This window comes from Lithobates pipiens, unplaced genomic scaffold, assembly GCF_037356315.1.
Source record: "Lithobates pipiens isolate NorthernLeopardFrog02 unplaced genomic scaffold, aLitPip1_a1.2 Scaffold_23, whole genome shotgun sequence".
NCBI classification, from domain to species: domain Eukaryota; kingdom Metazoa; phylum Chordata; class Amphibia; order Anura; family Ranidae; genus Lithobates; species Lithobates pipiens.
This window is the reverse complement of record NW_027507785.1, coordinates 235,978,024-235,998,148: the sequence shown is the minus strand read 5'-3', so window position 1 is coordinate 235,998,148 and position 20,125 is coordinate 235,978,024.

Genomic DNA, 20,125 nt, shown 5'->3' with positions numbered 1-20,125 from the left:
CAGTATACCGATTGTAATTACTGCAGCTGCCTGACTGTGGTATAGGATCAGCAGAACACCAGCAATTGGGGTATCTTTAGGTGCAAACTGTGCAGATAACACAGTACACCGACTGTAATTAATGCAGCTGCCTGCCTGTGGTATAGGATCTGAAGAACACCAGCAATTGGGGTAGTTTTAGGTGCAACTGTGCAAATGACAAAGTACACCGACTGTAATTAGTGCAGCCTCCTGCCTGTGGTATAGGATCAGCAGAACACCAGCGATTGGGGTAGCTTTAGGTGCACACTGTGCAGATGGCACAATACACCAACTGTAGGTACTGGAGCTGCCTTTTATATAGGATCAGCAGAACACCAGCAATTGGGGTAGCTTTAGGTGAAAACTGTGCAGATGACACAGTACACCGACTGTAATTACTGCAGCTGCCTGCCTGTGGTATAGGATCTGAAGAACACCAGCAGTTGGGGTAGCTTTAGGTGTAAACTGTGCAGATGACACAGTACACTGATTGTAATTACTGCAGCTGCCTGTGGTATAGGATCAGCAGAACACCAGCAATTGGGGTCGTTTTAGGTGCACTTTATTTACTGTAGCTGCCTGTGGTATAGGATCAGCAAAACACTAGCAATTGTGATAGCTTTAGATGAAAACTGTGCAGATGACACAGTACACCGACTGTAATTGCTACAGCTGCCTGCAGATAGAATCAGCTGAACATCAGCAATTGGGGTAGCTTTAGGAGTACACTGTGCAGATGATACAGTACAGCAACTGTAATTACTGCAGCTGCCTGCCTGTGGTATAGGATCTGAAGAACACCAGCAGTTGGGGTAGCTTCAGGTGTAAGCTGTGCAGATGACACACTACACCAATTGTAATTACTGCAGCTGCCTGTGGTATAAGATCAGGAGAACCCCAGCAATTGGGGTAGCTTTAGGTGAAAACTATGCAGATGACACAGTACACCGACTAATTTCTACAGCTGCCTGCAGATAGAATCAGCAGAACACCAGCAATTGGGGTAGCTTTAGGCGTACACTGTGCAGATGACACAATGCACCGACTGTAATTGCTGCAGCAGCTGTCTGTGGTATAGGATCAGAAGAACACCAGCAATTGTGGTAGCTTTAGCTGTGCACTGTGCAGGTTGCACAATACATCCACTGTAATTGCTACAGCTGACTGAGGTATAGGACCAGCAGAACACCAGCAATTGGGGTAGCTTTAGCTGTACACTGTGCAGGTGGCACAATACACAGACTGTAATTGCTACAGCTGCCTGTGGTATAGGGCCAGCAGAACACCAGCAATTGGGGTAGCTTTAGGTGGACACTGTGCAGGTGGCACAATACACTGACTGTAATTACTACAGCTTCCTGTGGTATAGGAGCAGCAGAACACCAGCAATTAGGGTAATTTTAGCTGTACGCTGTGCAGGTGGCACAATACACACACTGTAATTGCTACAGCTGCCTGAGGTATAGGACCAGCAGAATACCAGCAATCGGAGCAGCTTTAGGTGTACACTGTGCAAGTGGAATAATACACCAACTGTAATTTCTACAGCTGCCTGTGGTATAGGACCAGCAGAACACCAGCAATTGGGGTAGATTTAGGTGTACACTGTGCAGGTGGCACAATACACAGACGGTAATTGCTACAGCTGCCTGTGGTATAGGGCCAGCAGAACACCAGCAATTGGGGTAGCTTTAGGTGGACACTGTGCAGGTGGCACAATACACTGACTGTAATTACTACAGCTTCCTGTGGTATAGGAGCAGCAGAACACCAGCAATTAGGGTAATTTTAGCTGTACGCTGTGCAGGTGGCACAATACACCCACTGTAATTGCTACAGCTGCCTGAGGTATAGGACCAGCAGAATACCAGCAATCGGAGCAGCTTTAGGTGTACACTGTGCAAGTGGAATAATACACCAACTGTAATTTCTACAGCTGCCTGTGGTATAGGACCAGCAGAACACCAGCAATTGCGGTATCTTTAGGTGTACACTGTGCAGGTGGCACAATGCACCAACTGTAATTGCTACAGCTGCCTGTGGTATAGGATCAGCAGTGCCCCAGCAATTGGGGTAGCTTTAGGTGTACACTGTGCAGGTGGCACAATACACCTACTGTAATTGCTGCAGCTGCCTGTGGTATAGGACCAGCAGAACACCAGCAATTGGGGTAGCTTTAGGTGTACACTGTGCAGGTGGCACAAAACACTGACTGTAATTGCTACAGCTGCCTGTGGTATAGGACCAGCAGAACACCAGCAAATGCGGTAGCTTTAGGTGTACACTGTGCAGGTGGCACAATACACCGACTGTAATTGCTGCAGCAGCTGCCTGTGGTATAGGACCAGAAGAACACCAGCAATTGGGGTAGATTTAGGTGTACACTGTGCAGGTGGCACAATATGCCGACTGTAATTGCAACAGCTTCAAAGGAAATTCAGACACTGTCTATCCGTCTATCTCTCTCTCTCAGCCGACGCAACACACTGCGCAAGGCCGCCGCGCAGGCGGCCTTGTATAGTGTGGGGCATGTACTAAACCCCAGAGCCATAGTTGGCCATAGGCTTCTTGCATGTGGCCAATTATGTCTCTCTTCGCTGATGGCGCTTTTATTGGCCAAGCATGCGGGTCATAGTGCATGCTTGGTCAATCATCAGTCAGCAATGCACTGCGATGCATAATGTTTGGATTTCGCCAACCGGCGAACAGCCAATGTTCAAGTCGAACATAGGTTTGACTCAAACAAGCAGCTAATCCCTACCTCTGTGTATGCTTGTTCCTGTAGTCCTCTGGGACTGTCTTTTGGTATTTGACCCCTGGCCTGGCTGCGGACCCTGTTCCTGGTTTATCCTGCTGATTCTGTCTCAAGACTTCTCTCCGCACGGTTGCCCACAATGCAACCCAGCGCAATCCACTTACCTACCAGCCAGTCTGCAGCATTCCTGGCAACCCGTGCACCTCTGGGCACCTCATCCCCTGTATCACTCTGGCCTCACACTAGAGACTTGACATAGGGTGCCCACGTGTCCCGTATTGCCCACAATTGACAGGTTTGTCCCGGGTCCCAACTCCCAGCACCTTCTTTCCAGGACAATACAGTGTCCTGGAATGAAATTGACAGACTGAGCAAACCCTCCAGACTGTTGCTCCATCCATCTCCAGCTCCATTTGAGACTCTGGTCACTGGTTGCTAGAGCTGCCTTGCGTCTAGCAACCAGTAATGTCACAGCCACAACTCCTGCCCAGCACACAAAGCAGAGGAGAAGTTAACTTTCTCCTCCTCTGCACCACTACTCTCCACCATGCTGGACGATCTGTCAGCGGGGGCAGCACCAAAGACACTGATGCAGGCACTGCACTCTGGATCATGATAATCTCCGCCCCGTCTGTCTCCATGTCTCTATCAGCAGAGCAGAACTGAAGTTAAAACCCTCTCTGTTTACATCATTACATGTACACAGGCGCCAGAGAAGGGGATACTGCTGTGCATTTCCCATGCTGAGGTCTGTTCTAAGCTTATTCTATTGTAGGTAGATGGACAGATGAGGGGGACAGGTACAGCGATCAGTAAAAACGTAAAAATCACCCCCAGCACATATCCCCTAGCACAACTCACCCCCACCTTCCTACTAGCACAGGTGGAGAGGGGGGTCTGTATTTAGTGGGGGAGTCTGTACTGAGGGGGTCTGTACTTGGTGGGGGGGTCTGTACTGAAGGGGTCTGATCTTAGTGGGGGCGTCTGCACTGAGGGGGGATCTGTACTTAGAGGGGGGTCTGTACTTAGTGGGGGGTCTGTACTTAGTGGGGTAAAATAAAAATAGTTCTGTGATGTAATAATGTGTGCTACGATAATACACAACACAATGATGTGTATCGTGCAACAAATGTTAAGCAAAGCACAAATGAATACAGTGACAAAGTGCAATCAATGTGCCAATAATAATAAACTGGATAGATATATGCTGGAAATTAAACAATGAATCAGCAGCAAAAAAACTCCAGTTTCTGGTGAACATTCAATAGCATAAGGTGAGATGTAATAACATATAATGTCCTTTCCTTCTTGCAATACAAACAATAACAAGCCAGGAAACAATCAGCTGTATCTATAGAATATCTCCTTCATATATAGTGCAAAAAAAAAGTACAGATAAATAGTGGCTTCTTATCTTCCCTGCAATACGTGACGTAGACAAGAATAAAGTGCTGCAAAATGCTTATATAAAGTGCAGATGAGTGGTGACTTCCGTGCCGTACGTGGTATATAAGTTGTCCCCTTACCTTACTGCTGTAAGGTAACAGCATGTAACTGTGTCTTTACGTGTAACAAATAGATATGTTAATATGTTAATATGACTATCCGACCTCTAAGCCTGGCGTTTCTGAATCTGCTGGTGTATGTTCACCTATACAATCACTGGCCCTCTGCCAGACGTGGCTGGTTCAGCAAACCTCATTCGTGTGTGTGAGGAAGCAAAAACAAGGGGAGGATGCTTGATGGTGTAGTAGTTTTTTTAAATATTTAGTCAAAATAACAGACTCAATCAAGGTACTCACGTTTAAAATGTTTACAAATGAAAAACAAAACGAGCAGTGAGCTTGCCGACGTCACTTCGGGGGCCTACACGTCCCAACGCATGTTCGTCACAGTCATGTGACTTCATCAGGGGAATTATACGTGCTGGAAGTGTCCTTGTATATGCTTGTAATAACGCTCATTAAGCTGCCATTTTCCCATAGCTCAGAACAGGAAATGAAACAGCGGCCATTTTCCCATGGATATTCGGCCATGGTAAAGAACTCAGCCATAATATTATGGTCAGGTGACCTTCTTTTGATGGTGGACATTTTTTATATGGTAAATAGATATATCCCGGCCATTGTACTGGAGTCCAATATATCTATTTAACTAGTGGCCATTTGCTGAGTGACCAAAAATTCCGTTAATACCGACAGCGGTTTAAAATGACAGTTTAAACAGGTAAGCACAGAAACTATATCCATGCATCCTGAAAATTATATAAAAGAGATTGAATAGATCATAATACCAATAATATGGAATACCTCTTTATTGTACACAACATACTGAAAGGGGCACCAAAAACAATCTAAAAGAAATTCATAAAATCTGCACCAGAAATGGCATCAGTTCATACATATACCATAATATCAATAGGGATAATTGTAGAGAGGAGAGGAACAAGCCCATAGGAAGATGACAAATTCTTAATAAATTTAGAAAATGTAAAAATTCCCAAATTTTTAACTTTAAAAGACTGCTAAAAAAGCAAAAAAAAAAGTTAAAAAAATAGAGATACATTAGGTGGTCTTAAAAATTACTAATAAAGAAATTGAGGTCAAATTCTACATTTAGGCCACTAGGTGCGAATGTGTCTAAAGTAAAAATTCACTTTGATTCCAATTGGCTCAGTGTCCTTACTTTATGGCTACCTCACCATTGCCTAACATAGGGTTCTATCCTCCAAAACTTCAACTGAGTGGGATCTTTGTTGTGGCATATGGCAAAGTGTTTAGATACGCTGTGCTTATCGAACCCTTTTATTGTGTTCTGCACATGTTCGCTTATGCATATTATGAAAGGTTTCTTGGTCCGTCCTATGTACTGCAGCCCACATCTGCATTCCAGAGCATATACTGCTCCTCCTGTGTTGCAGCAAATGAACTTATTAACTTCATAGGTGTTTCCTGTACTTGTAGAAGTAAAGTTCATTTTCTTTTTGTTAGGGCGCTTTGTTTTGACACACGCAAAGAACCATTTGCAGGGATAAAATCCTTTGCCCCGTGAAAAAAGTCAAACCCCTTTCTGGGGGGTCAGGGATATTCTTCACAATTTTATCACGGATGGTGGGGGCTCTTCTATATACAAATGTTGGAAAATTGGGGAGTATTTCTTGTAAATGCTTGTCAGACAATTAGATACACCAGTGTCGGTTAATGATCTTTTCAACTTGTTGGATACTGTAATCCAAAATGATCGGTATCATGTCTGTTGTGGATTCTTGCTTTTTCTTATCTCTAATCAGTTCACTATGGTCCAGTTCTGCTATTTCTGCTATTTTTCCTCTGATAAACTTGTTATTGTAACCTTTCTCTATAAGTCTGTGTCCCATACTCTCTGCTTGAGCCATAAACAAAACTTTATGGGTACAAAATTTCACCTTGGGCACATAAGTTGGGCCTTTGGGATATTATACAACCAGTTCTTGTGGTGACAACTCTCCGGTGGCAGATAACTTTTCTATCTACGTTCTTGAAGTGTGTTCTGGAGGTGAGTCCATGTTCTTCTTCTAAAATCTCCAAATCCAGGAATGTGGAAATCTTGTCTCTAATATCCCAAGATAGCTTTATATAGATAGCTTTATATTTTTATCGTTTTTATTTAGATCCTCTAGGAAATAGACTAGTTGTTCTTGTTCACCTTTCCATAGGATAAAAATATCATCAATGTATCTTTTGAAAATGTACAGTCCATCTAGCGAGTTGCAAAAGACCCAAGCATATTTGAGAGCTAAGAAGCATATGTTACAGATCTTGGAGGACATCCGAAAAGAAGAGGGTCTGTGGTGGATGGCTACAGCTGCTGTGTCTTCATTATACACAGTAATATTACATCATCAGTCCTGTGAAGCTGTGAAGTGGGGACTTAGGAAACACACTACGCTACCATGTGTCCAAAGGAAATATCTTGTCAAGTGCTTGGACTTTTGCCTCAAAAATAGCTACTTCTGGTATAATTGTAAATATTACCATCAGAAAACGGGTGTCGCTATGGGAGCAAAATTTTCTCCCAGCATGGCAGGACTTTTTATGTCACAATGGGAAGAGGAAAAGATTTTTTCCAACTTGCCAGATGGACTGATTGCATGCTACACATCATTGTGTTGTGTATAATCTTATTACACCTTTTTATAGAGCAGCACTATTTTTATCTCAGTTTTCTTAAAGGGTTTTGGCATTACCGTCAGTGTTTGTAGCAGTATACGCTATAGTCATTGCATAGCGCTAGGATATTCTTATTTTATTTGTACTTAGTGGGGGGTCTGTGATTAGTGGGGGGGTCTGTACTGAGGGAGGAGGATCTATACTGAGGGGATCTGTACTTAGTGGGGGGCTGTACTAAAAGGGGTCTATTCTTAGTGGGGGTCTGTACTTTGGGAGGGGGTCTATACTTAATGAAGGTGGTCTGTATTGAGTGGGGATTATACTTAGCATCCAACCCACCGGGTAGACCCATAACATCCGGGAGGGGAGCTATTAATGAGAACGCCGGCAAACTAGATATTGAAAATGTGAAACCTTATGTGACTGCTCTACCATCACATGTTAAAGATACAATACATATGTTACAAATCATTGACATTCTCTATATCCCAGAACACTCCATCTTGGTCACTATAGATGTGTAAACGTTATATAGTTCAATCCCCCATGACAAAGGCCTAGCAGCCATTACGCATATTTTACATACTAAAGCTATGCATGAACAAGCCTACAGTGAATTCATCATCTCGCTCTTAGAGTTCAACCTTGAACATAATGTTTTCATGTTTAATGGGTTCCACTAGCTCCAGATACAGGGGGTGGCTATGGGGACATGCTGTGCCCAATCATACGCCAACCTGTATCTTGGGGAGTTGGAATAAATGCTTTTCACAGATGAATCCATGTCGATGTACAAGAGCCACATATCTGCATGGTATTGTTACATCAACAACATTTTTGTTGTCTGGAATGGACCTATAGAAACACTTGAACACTTTTTGTTGAGATTGAATAAAAATGATTTTAATTTGGGATTTACTATGTCACATGACAACAATTGTATTCCCTTTTTGGATATTTCAATTTACGAAGGAAACGATGGGACTCTCTGCAGTAGTCTGTACAGAAAACCAACAGCAGGGAACACGATCCTGCATGCCTCCAGTTTCCACCCAAAAACTTTAATAGATTCCATACTATATAGTCAATATTTGAGGACAAGGTGTAATTGTTCAGAAGACAAAATGTACATAACTGAGGCAGGAAAACTTTGGGACAGACTGCTGCAGAGGGGGTACTCACATGCTTCCCTGAAAGGAGTCTACAAAAAAAAAGGCAACGTCCAAACCCAGATCGCAAATACTTTATTCTCAGAAAACTAACAAGAACACTGATACCTTAAGAATAATTATAAAATATACCAACCAACATGAAAAAAAAATAACTCTATTGTGACCAGATATTGGCATATGCTAACTATGGATCCGATACTTGGAAAATGTGTCCCTGAACATCCACTAGTCACATTTAAGAGAGCTCAGTCCACTAAGGATTAGACATGTGCGATTAGTTTCGTACGACTTCGGGAGCATCCGAAATACGAATTGCTATGCGTCCGAATTTTGTACGCAATATGAACTATTGTTTACAAATTTTGGATCAGTTGTTGTCGCATTGACGACTCAGTCATTTTGCTTATTATGAGGGGCTCCCACCATCCTTGTGCTATGCTGACTTCCTCCTGGGGCTGTACCTCTGCTGTGCTCATTATGAGGAGTTTCCACCATTCCTGTGCTGACATACTGAGCACAGCAGGGGTACAGCCCCAGGAGGAAGTCAGCACAGCACAGGGATGGTGGGAGCCCCTCATAATGAGCACATGGCTGCCATGCACAGCTGCTCCAGTTTTTATCCCCACTGTACGGGGTTACCGGGGATGTGCGGGGTCACTGGAAATTGTTTGGTTTTACCAAGCATGTGCTCTCCGCACATCCCCGGTGACCCCAAACAGTGTGGGGTGATCAGGCGAAAACTGGACCAGCGATGCATGGCAGACAATCTGCTTCTCTCTTTTATTTTCAAATCTTAACGGAACAAACTGAAGAGAATCTGATTGGTTGCCATGGGCAACTGCTCCAGATTCTGTTTGCTCCAATTTTGATCAATTTCCCTAAATGTCATATAGCAGTCATATGTGTAAATGAGAAGAATGGTGGGGGCACATCAGGGCACATTGGAGCACATTGGGGCACATCAGGGCATATCGGGGCACATCAGGGCATATTGGAGCACATTGGGGCACATCAGGGCATATTGGAGCACATTGGGACACATTGGGGAACGTCAGGGCACATTGGGGCACATCAGGGCATATTGGAGCACATTGGGGCACATCAGGGCACATCGGGCACATCAGGGCATATTGGAGAACATTGGGACACATTGGGGAGCAACATGGCACATTGGGGCACAACAGGGCATATTGGAGCACATTGGGGCACATCAGGGCACATCGGGGCATATTGGAGCACATTGGGACACATTGGGGAACATCAGGGCACATTGGGGAACATCAGGGCACAGCGTTTACCAGCCAGCATGCAGAGTAGCGCAGGAAGCGTGTGTAATAAGTTCTCTCTCCACTCCTCCCTGGTGGCACCTCCTCTCTTCTCTTCCATCCCAGATGATGTCACAAGCAAATAGGGGTAGATGAGAAGCGAGGGGAGGGATTGTGTGGAGGGACAGGGACCAACTAGTAAGACCAAATGGCCATCTCTGCTGCAGACAGTCAGTTCAAGGAATGTTCAGAGTAAGGGAGAGGTACCCCAGCTTTGGCAAATTGATTTTCAAAAATGCTAACTGCTCCATTAGCTGGGGGGACAACTGGGATCTTTGGGGTGACAGGATGTTTCCCGTCACAGAAAACACCCGCTCACTCTGGACACTTGTCGGAGGGCAGGACGGTAGCTCCTTGGCAATATCTGCGAGGGCAGGCCACTCCTCGCTCTTCCCCTGCCAAAAAAACATTGGATCTGTGGTGGGGTGCACTGGTGGGGCTGACAAATAGGACATGACAACCTCCTTTGCTGATATGGGTTTCTTGGGGTGCACTATGCTGGAGGTTCCCATTAGGGTGTCAAGTGCCTCAGCCAAGACAGAAGATGCTCCACTGGCAGGAGCTCTGCTCACTTCACTAGATGTAGATGATGCATGGGAGAGGGGGTCTTCAATATCTTCTTCCTCCTCTTCCTCTTCTCCCAGACTTACCATCTGCCTTTCCCTCTGACGCACCCTGTCGATTAGTCTGTCCCGCCATGTTGTCAGAGCACTACACTGCACAGCCATTTTGCCCTTGATGCGAGGGTCACACATGGCAACCAGCATCAGTTCTGGACAAGAGGCAGTCAACTCCTGCGTGCGCCTGCCCAACTCCATCAGAAATGTGTTTAGCAGAGCCAACACATCAGGTTGAGGGCCACCACCAGGCAAAGGTTCCTAAGCTGACTTGAACCGCTCCAATTTGCTCTGAAGGTGGTTGAAGAGTGGGAGCACATGACCAATACTGGCATCCTCGCGGCTTAGGTGTTCTGTGACAGAGGAAAGGTTTGAGGACTGCCACAATCTGCCCGATTATGGCCCAGTCCTCCCTGCCTAAAGGTCTCTCTATGCCAATGTTATGATCACAGGCCATGGCATGGAGAGCCTTCTGCTGCTCAAGGATGCGTTCCTAAAAGAGTCTACCACTTTGGACAGCCTTCCATCGCCGCCAGAAATGGTCTCCATCAACCCGAAAACTGTCAGTTACCACCTTATGGAGAAGGTGGGCTGAGCAGCGCACACCCACAAAGCTGCCATCCCTTACAGCCTTGACCATGTTGCTGCCTCCATCAGTGACAACATAGCCAATCCGGTAGTTGCTGTCTGCCTGTCCAAACCACTGCAACAACATTTTCTGCAGGGCTTGCAGGATGTTTCGCGCTGTGTGCTTTTCATCAAGCACCTCAGCATGCAGGAGGAAGGAACGGTACCCATGTTTGTTAACTACTGACGAGGATCCAGATGTTTGAACTACATCATGGGACACCTTGGCCTACCACCAATGTGCCGTCAGGGACAGGAAGGCATGCTGGGCACTACACGCACTCTACAGGTCAGTGGTCAGGTGCACTGCCTGTCCACCTGCCCTTCCAATCTCCTCCTTGAGCACCCCGACACAAGACCTGTATAAGGCTGGCACCACAGTTTGGCTGAAGGTCTTACGTGATGGCACACGGTACTGTGGTGCAACAGCCTGCATCAATTGCTTGAAGGGCTCACCTTCCACCATGTTGAAAGGTGCTCCTCCAACTGCAATGAGCTGGCCAATCAGGCGTGTTATTTTATGCACCTGCGCCCGAGACATACCCTTACTCTGAAAGCCACCAAAATCTTCCAGGGTGGCCTGGCTGGTATGGATTGGATGCGGGATGGTAACAGCATTCTTTTCTGTCTTATACTGGCTGGTGGTGCTGACACTCATGGTGGCTGTGGCGGTGCCACTATTGGTTCCCCTTTTGGTGTTTCGAGGAGTGGCCATAATACTTTTCTCCCCTAACAGCACTGCATGGTGGTGCACACGCATGTGCTGGTTCATGCCACTATTACTGAGATGCCCTATGTCTCGGCCCTGGCTGACCTCCCTGCCACAGTGATTGCATTTGGCCTTCTGACCGACACCAATTCTTTTAAAATGCTGCCAAATGCTGGAACGGCAGCCACCACCTCGGACACTGCCTGATGGAATACCTTCCACTGCAGTGGTCACACTCTTTCTGAGGTTCGGCAAGAGCGGGAGGAAGAGACCTGCACATCCCAGGTATTTTGGGTTCTGTGATGGATTGAGGTCTAATGGTTGCATTGGCCCATTCTGATGCTGGAGGCTTAGAAAGCACTTGGGCAGGGGTCTTTTTAGGAGAAAAAAGTAGTGGGGACTGAGGGGAGATACTTTCTGGGCTGTCAGTGGTGCCAACATGGGTAGTGGGCTGGAAATTAAATTTGTCTACAACAATGTCAGGAAAGCCTGCTTCCACCTCTTTCACATTGCCAAGGGAACAGTGATCATTAGAAGCAGTAAACTCTGTCTCCTTGCTGACCACTGCCAAGCTCCCTGTAGTGCTGATGGTGATGTTACTGGCAGCAATGGTGGTGGTGACATCATCATGAGCCTCGGCCTCCTGACATGTTTCCTGCTGCATGGCCAGGATCTCCAGCTTTGGCTGCATAAATGTATGTGCACTGGGAACCCCTTTGGCATGCCCTCTTCCATAAAAGGTACAAATGGGCAGCATGTTACCAGCAGCAGTGGCAGAGGTGGTAGCGCCACTTTTGCTATGAATTGTGCCGCTGGTTCTAGGAGGTAAATCCTGGAACAGCTGGCGACATGTAAATGTCTGCTGTTTGCCAGGCTCTTTACCACCAGCAGTCTTCACTCCCAGTCACCTCAGCTTTATGGAAGGTGAGCTGAGCTCAGAGGGAGCAGAGACAGAACGTCCCACCTGCTGCTCATGTACACAGCTCATAGCTCTCCCTCTCCCAGCAGCACTCTTACTGCTTTTTTGCTGCTCATTTTTCCTTTAAAAGTTAGAAAAATGTAGACAAAAAAATATGATTTTGATTGCAGCAAACTAACACCAAAATCACCAAATGTACAAAAAAAAATATTATACAAACAGAAAATAACAAAATATTAACTAAATGAAACAAGAAATGAAAATAAAATGATCTCTCAAAACCAACCAAAAAACGAATAAAACCAGAAACTAAACACTAAGGCCTCTTTCACACGGGGCAGGTCAGTAATGATCCGCCCCGTGATGATCCGCTCGCTCAGCGGGGATCGCTCCGTTGTCCCCGCTGAGCCGGCTGCGGACAGGGCGGTCTCCGCACACTGTGCGGGGACCGCCCTGTCAGCTCTCCGCTCTCCTCTATGGGGATCGGACGAGCACGGACCGTGTGTCCGTGTTCATCCGATCCGCTCTGCAGAAAAGGGGCCTAAGAGATGATACACTTGCAAACTACAACAGATATAAACTAAAATGAACAATGAAAAACTAAGGATTGTAAAGATATTCGCTCAGATGCACAGACAAATAATCCTGTGATCTGCTCCACTACACTAACTAACCCACAAAGGGAAGTCACATGATCGGACCTGCCCTGTAGGCCTCAGCAGCAGAAGAAAACCTCTGATTGGTCAACCAAGTCACAAGTTGTTTCCGTAGTAACGAAATTTGGACATATTGTCATATTGAGGTATATATTTTTTCCTTTAAATTCATCGTAAAGAACGTTCGTACAAGTTAACGAACCTAACGACAATTCGTATTTCGTACGAATTGAAATTGAATTTCGGACACGAAATACGAAGTTCGAATTAATTCTAACACGAACCGGAACGGAACGAAACAAATTTATTGACGGCGCCCATGTCTACTAAGGATCAACTTGTTTGCAGTGAATTTAAGGGAGAATTTCATAATGATCCCTGCAAATTTAAGGGTACCTTTATCTGTGGGGCATGTAACTATTGCAAGTACATGCTCACTCAGAAGGACCCCATTCTTCCAAATGGGAGAATTTTTCAACCTAAACATTTTGCCAACTGTAAGACGTTCGGTGTAATTTACCTACTGTATTGCGAGTCTGGCTGTTTTTATATCGGGAAAACTAAGCTACAATTTTGGAGGCGTGGATACAGACACATCAGGAGTATGCAGATTTCCAACCCTGACCTACCTACTTGGTTGCCACACAAAACGAATACATGGAGGAAAATTTCCTAAGATCAAATTTTTTATTTTGGATGGTATCCACCATATTCCAGGGGGGGGGACGGGACTGGAACAAAGTCCTCCTCCAAATGGATCCATAACTTAAAAGCTGCATGTGCACCAGGGCTTAATGAAGCATTATGCTTCAAACCCTTTCTAGAGGGCTTTTCATCTGGAGGTATGGAGAAATAGAATTGTGATAGCCTCCTGTTTACATCTTCTATTTCCAAATGCTATTACTCATTTGTTTGCTATCCTTATTTCATTGCCTAAAAATGATCATATGTCAGCCATATCTATTATCGGTATGTGCCCTTCATGGCTTGATATCTGTGTATTATTTGCTAACTCTTTATATTTTTTATTGTAGTTTTGGCCATGCCCAATAGGGGGCAATGCATTGTTCCATATTGGACACACAATATGAAATAGAGGTACTCAATTATATTGCAATATGTATTCTGTAGCCCCACATTATCTGGGTTGTCATACATGGGGGATTTCATTGTTTTTTTTTTCCAGGCATGGGAACAGTCACCTGGCAATGCAGAGCCCACCTGGGTTTCCACCCATGGTGAGCACCTGGAGTGTAAGGACTTCCCAGTCGTCTTCCCTCCATATTGCTACTCTGGCGGACATGCGCAGTCCACCGGTGAAGCTTTGTGTGTTGGTTCACACGCACCCCAGGAAGTCTTTAGTGAGGCAGACTTATGACACAGCTGACACTAGTCAGCTGTGTCAATTAAGCAATCAAAAAGTGGGTATAAGCGCTTGGCCATCTAGTCATGGCATCCACTCCACAGTAGCTGACTGTCAGAACGCTGTGTGCTTTTCCAATCTCTCTGAAGCTAATGATTAATTTTAAACTTTAGAACGAATGTCCTATCTGCCATGTGTAGTTTATTTATACACTATAATTAAGCAACTTTGCTCTGCATATTCTAACTGATTGATATATCAGTGCATATATTTACTGAAGCCAATTTTTGCTTACTACATAGATTTGGTTAACCATACGATCTTTATACATACACCAGTGACCCAATTTTTTGATTAATGCACTATTCAGGTACCAATCCTCATGGCATTATTTATATTTTACATCTAATAATAGGGCACATATATTTACTTCTTCATATATACTTTTTACATTTATCTTTTGCATCTAGACTGGCCTCAGTGCTCCTGTCTGCCCTGCCCTGGGGGATTCCTGTTTTGTAGAGAGATGGCCCATTATTCCTGGCTCCCTGATGTCTGTCCATCTGAGAGGCATTTACCTCTGAGGGGTGATCAGAATTGTTTTATGAGACACAATCTCTTTTTTTGTTTTTTATATTATGGAATTTCTCATCTGTGACACCATTTCAGCAAATGTAAGTGCATCCAATATATAAAAATTAAACTTTTTATGGATATATATGTACTTTATGTAACAATGTTTGTTGATATTGTATATCTTTAATAATATTATAGATGCACACGTGTGTTTCCTGGAGAATACCCCTAAAGAAAGAATTTATTTGAAACGCGTTGGGTTAAGGATCACATTTGACTGTGTGCTGCTACATTGGTGTTTTTTACATAGTTGTGTATACATTACAACCATTTGTCTTAAATGACCATGCTTTTAAAGTGTTTTGTTAAATAAATATTTTGTAATACTATAAACACTCTTTCAAAAAACATTTTGTATAGCTATTAATGCCTTTAAAGTCAGTTTAGGGGTACTCATTCTTTTATTTTATAATTTCTGGATGTGGCATTATATCTATGTGAACACAGTTTCCGACCTTCCCATTTTCCTGTTTTATACTTGGAACCATGTTTTACCGCACCGGTGGGGTGACACCAACTCTAGCGAAGCCACTGCCACCCACCTCTGGTGACAGGCAACAGTGACAAGTGACACGCTGCATCTGGTGGCAGGCGACAGTGGCATGCTGCATCTGGTGGCAGGCGATGGTGGCCTGCTGCATCTGGTGGCAGGTGAAAGTGGCACGCTGCATCTAGTGGCAGGTGATGGTGGCCTGCTGCCTGCTGGTGGCCTGCTGCATCTGATGGCAGGCAACAGTGGTACACTGCATCTGGTGGCAGGGGACGGTGGCACGCTGCATCTGGGGGCAGGCGACGTTAGAAGGCTGTATCTGGTGGCAGGCAACAGAAGCACGCTCCATCTGGTGGCAAGTAACAAGCTCAGGGCTCCCAATGATTATGCATTATGGTGAGTTGAACTATCATTATATATTACAATGTAGCAAATGGAAATAATATGATTTGATCATCCTGCACCATATCAAGCATGGTGTTGGGATGATATAAAAAGGAAAGCAAAAGCAGGAGAGAGAAGCGCCAAGCCAATCCTTTAAACAGCTTAGGAATTTATTCAGTGTATAAGTATAAAACAACAGTAAAAACTTGCGTGAAAACTGTTGGAGCACATGCAGAGTGCTAGAGTGGGTGGGAGCTTCCACGTGCAGTATCAAAGGAGCACAGCTGATGAAGAAGGCGAGGCTGTGCCTTCAAAATGTGTTCTGATTGGCCAGACAGTGTGTGGGCGGCTCCCCAGTTTGACAGCCCTGGGCTACTTCCACCCAGAGACACATAGCCGATGTCTCCATGAAGCTTATCGAGGCTCCAGCTGCAGCTAACACACAGCGCGTGTGGATTCCTCAAGAGAGACTTTTAAGCGGTCCTACTGTGCTCTTATGACACCGTACGTGTAAGCTCCCACCCACTCTAGCACTCTGCAAGTGCTCCAACATTTTTCACGTAAGTTTTTAGTGTTGTTTTATACTTATATACTGAATAAATTCCTAAGCTGTTTAAAAGATTGACTTGGAGCTTCTCTCTCCTCCTTTTGCTTTGCTTTTGTTCACAGTGATCGGGTTCCTCAGCCCGCGCCTGAGGCAGCCTCCATTTAGAGGCTTTTAGAGACTAATTTTTAGGGGTTCATCCCCCCAGAACTTTCAATCCACTCACCATTCACATGGTTGCACCTTCTTTTTTAAGCATGAAGATGCATGCCTTTTCATTTACATTTTAAACTTTAATCTTTTTAATCAGATGGTTTAGCGCTAAACATTATACCAATATTGTGTATGTGTTTCCTCCTAATGTTGGGATGATATAAGTGCTAAAACCAGCCATTCACGTGATAAATCACTTGCCCCCGAAATCCCTTCAACCCTGAGACAACATTTAACACCCCCCCCCCCCCAGTCCTTGGCAAAATTGTTCCTGTATGGCAGTTTGGATATGTGCTCACCCCACCTGGTATGGATTTTTTTTTTGGGAGGGGGGGCTCCATGCCATTTTTTCTTGTTTCTGTCATATGGTTCCCCTAAACCACTTCAATACACTGAATAATATACTCTGCACTGAACTATATACCCTGCACTGCATTATAAATACCACACTGACTGAACTCTATATTATCCACTGTATTATTACATTGACTGCGCTACATACTCTGAACTGTATTATATATACTACACTGACTGCACTATATATTCTCCACTATATTATATACACTACATGGACTGCACTATATACTCTTAACTGTATTATATATACTACACTAACTGCACTATATACTCTGAACTGTATTATATCTACTACACTAACTGCACTATATACTCTGAACTGTATTATATATACTACAATAACTGCACTATATACTCTGAACTATATTATATTTACTACACACTACACTACCTGCCTAATTTCCATTCATTCACTATATATGGTCGCCGTGTAAGCAGCAGCCTTATATACTGTGTGGTGTGGACTTAGCCCCTGAGCCATGATTGGCCAAAGGCACCCTGCTTTGGCTAATCATATTCTCACAGCACATCGCACTGTGATTGGCCAAAGGCCCATTCAGGTCAGGTGCATGCTTTGGCCAATTAGCAACCATCAATGCACTGCGATCTCGCAGTGCATTATGGGGCACTCCGCAACAGGCGAATTTGCCACAAACGCCCCATATGTTAGTTTGTTCTACGAACAAATGAACAGCTGATGTTCAAGTTGAACTTACATTCGACTCAAACATCCAGCCCATCCCTAATTATTTAGCTAATATACACATTAGCAATACAAAAAACATAACATACAAAAAAACGGGTTGCCAGTTTTAATTTTCATCTGTGCATGGAGTGAAAGTGATTTCACTTTTTTTTTAAAAAGTACTAAGACACAGAAAACTGTTGATTTTATATAAATATTGAGATGAGCAGCACTGCAGAGGAAAAAGATTTGGGGGTATTTATTTCAGATGATTACAACGGAGCAAACAGTGTGGCATGCAGTGGGAAAAGTAAATACAATTCTGGGATGCGTCATAGAGGGAACACCAGCAGCAGAAAAGGATGTCCTGATTCCCTTATATAGATCTTTAGTTAGAACTCATTTAGAATATCGGGGTAGATTTACTAAAACTGGAGAGTGCAAAATATGGCGCAGCTCTGCATAGAAACCAATCAGCTTCCAGGTTTTATTGCCAATGCTAGGGATGGGCCAAAAGACCTCCTGTTTGGTTTGCACCAGAACTTTCGAACATCGTGAAAGTTCGGAAACGAATAATGAACCCCACTGAAGTCTATGGGACCCGAACATGAAAACTTAAAAGTGTCCATTTTGAAGGCTTATATGCAAGTAATTGGGCATACAATACAACAAGCTAAGTGGTTTAGGAGATATTTGCCCGAAGACAGGCACCGCTGTCTACGGCGCATGCGCCGTAGACAGCGGCGCGCAGGCGCACTGAGCGCGGCATTTCCAACAACGGAGCTGCCGCGTGTGTCGGCTCCCGTGCGCATGCGCGGGAGTGACGTCATCACGGCTCCGCCGAATGACAGCGGCGGAGCTGCGAGACCCCACCGAAAAGATGGATGCGCCGGACTACAGGGGACAGCGGTGACATCGCTGGCTCCTGTGTCAGGTAAGTGACACATAATGGGCTACTATGCGATGCATAGTAGTCCATTATGCTTTGCCTTTGCAGGGAATGAAAGAGGAAGTAAATCCATCAGGGTTTACTTCCTCTTTAAAAGCCATGTCAAGCATGTGGTACCCAAATGGCTGGTGTTTTTGCCATGCTTGATGTGCTAGAGACAAAGTTTCCAAATTGCAACAGTGCGATCATCTGCACATGTGGTAAAAAAGGCCCAGACAGCTGAGCTGTGGGAAGTGGGCCAGGAGATAACAGCTCCACAATGTGATGGAATAGGGTGGCTGCTACTCTTCCATGATGGCTGACTCATTGGGGTTGTGCATCCTCTGCTTTATCCCACACCAAAGTCATGTCAGTGACCGTATCATCTCCTCCATCCTCATTACCACTGGAGACAACTTGGTAAAACGCTGCGGCTGGGGGAACATGACTGCCAATTCGTGTACCGGTGTTCTCCCCTCTGTAGGCTGATGTTCCTGCCTTCCTCAACCTTAAAACCAACATCTGAATCAAGTAATGGCTGTGCATCTTCAAGGAGCAAGTGGCTGATGCTGTGTTCAAATAACTTAGCCGATTCATCCATGCCTGATGCTGGGGCTATGACAGAAAAATCTGTGGACAAGGAGGCAGGTTTAGCCACTCTGGCAGTGGCAATGAACTGTGCACCAGTCTCTGCTTGGGTGACGGAGGATGAGGATGGTTTAGTAAGCTAGTCCACCACCTCCTCTGCATGCTGTGGCTGGATAGCACGGGCAGCATCACTAAACAGAGGAAATTATGCCCTGCTTGAGGACTGACCACTTTCACCTTTGCCTATGGTCACATACGCTGCTGGCCTCCTCACAGTGCCATGGGAACAACTGCCTCTCCTTGTTGTCCTCCCAGGCACGATGAGGAAGGGGTAATATAGATGTGGAAATGTGTATGTGGATGCATTTTAATCAATGGGAAGTGGTGTTTGGTGCACATTACCTTGAAAACTCACTACTACACAGACACACTCCACTGATACACTATATTATACTGCAGTAAAACTGCACTGACGCACTGCAATATACTGCATCAAATGTGCACTGAGACACAGAAATGTACTGTGTTAAACATAAGATAACACACTGCAATATACGACATTAAACTTGTAGTAACGCACTGAACTATACAGCTTTAAACAGAAGATAACGCACTGAAATGTACTGGGTTAAGCTTACACTAACGCACAGAACTGTACTGCATTAAACAGCACTTAAGGCACTGAAATATACGGCATTAAACTTACAGTAACACACTGAACTGTACTGCATTTAACTTAACTGGAGTTAACACACTGGAATATACAGTGTTAAACTTGCAGTAACACACTGATCTATACAGCATTAACCACTTCCCGACCAGCGCACGACGATGTACGTCGACAGAATGGCACCGGCAGGCATATTGGCGTACAGGTACGTCCAATATTCAATGCCGCCCTGCCATCGGGAGCGCGCCGCCGGCGGCGTGCTCCCCGCGCTGGTCGGGACCCCCGTGAGTCCGGTCGCGGGACCCGCGGACTCGATCG